This window comes from Orycteropus afer, unplaced genomic scaffold, assembly GCF_000298275.1.
Source record: "Orycteropus afer afer isolate SDZICR_OR568_19922 unplaced genomic scaffold, OryAfe1.0 scaffold00044, whole genome shotgun sequence".
NCBI classification, from domain to species: Eukaryota; Metazoa; Chordata; class Mammalia; order Tubulidentata; family Orycteropodidae; genus Orycteropus; species Orycteropus afer.
The window spans coordinates 11529664-11530764 of NW_006921631.1; the positions used below are offsets into that span (position 1 = coordinate 11529664).

Genomic DNA, 1101 nt, shown 5'->3' on the forward strand with positions numbered 1-1101 from the left:
CTCTCTCCCACCACTACTCATTTCTTCTAGACCAATAACTAGACTGAAATCCCTATGGAAATGAGGAAGATGAGCATAAAATTTGTACCTTAAGGAGTTGTATATATACCAAAATAATTATAATATTTGGCTAATTTATATGGAAAACATGGGTAGAAATGTATTCTAAGGGTTTTAGACTATGGAGGAAGACATATAATGTTAGACTGGATTGAACTTGTTGACATAAACGTACTGACTAGAGATTCTAAACTTCCTGTGTTTTCTCAAATATCTGAAAGGGACTATATCATATTCTCAGCTGGTTGATTAAAACTTCTATTCAATCTTAAATGAAGATGAGATACTAGAACTTCCTTGGTATACTGTAGAAAAAAGTGTTTAAAAGCTAGGGAGATATGCTGTATAATCTGTAATCTTCCCCTGTATATGTTCTTCAGCAGAGTCCAAAGGGTTTCCCTTTATCAAGACATAGAAAAATACATCGAAGAGGGAAGCATCAGCATGCTTGAAATGATCTGTAGTGGTTGTTCTCTAGAGACCAGGGTTGACAGTGGAAGATGACATCACTGAGATGTTGTTGCTAGTTGCCATTGAGTCAGTTCTGACCCACAGTGACCTTATTGGTAACAAAACAATAAGTTGCTTTGTTCTGGATCATCTTCATGATTATTGGAATGTTTGACTCCATTGTTGTGGCTATTAAAAATGTAGAGCATATCACAAATTTGCATCATCTTTGTGCAGGACTATGCTAATCTTGTCTGTGTCATTCTAATTTTAGATGATTCCATCAATTTCATGGGGTCGATATAATCTGAGAATGGGAGATGTTATGGTATGGTACTCTCTGCCATTGAGTTGGATCCGACTCACAGTGACTGCTCCCTAGGTTTCCGAGGCAGTATCACTACAGTAGATTTCCCAAGCTTCTTTCAGAGGAGTGGCTGGTGGGTTTGAACCGCCAGCCTTCTGGTTAGCGTCAAATGCCTTAGGCACTATGCCACCAGACCTCCCGAGAATGAGAGAGGGGACACTGAAACTCTAGGGACACAGTGAGAGTGGTTATTCTAACAAACATCATGGCCAGAGCATTAATCT

At 38.9% G+C, this 1101-nt stretch overlaps 1 non-coding gene across 1 annotated transcript; it reads right to left on the reverse strand.

Moving 5' to 3' along the window:
* Positions 1-704: 704 nt before the first annotated feature.
* LOC122149743 lies at positions 705-806 on the reverse strand. The gene has a single exon (XR_006163306.1). It is a non-coding gene; the product is annotated as a U6 spliceosomal RNA (small nuclear RNA).
* Between the last annotated feature and the right edge of the window lie 295 nt (positions 807-1101).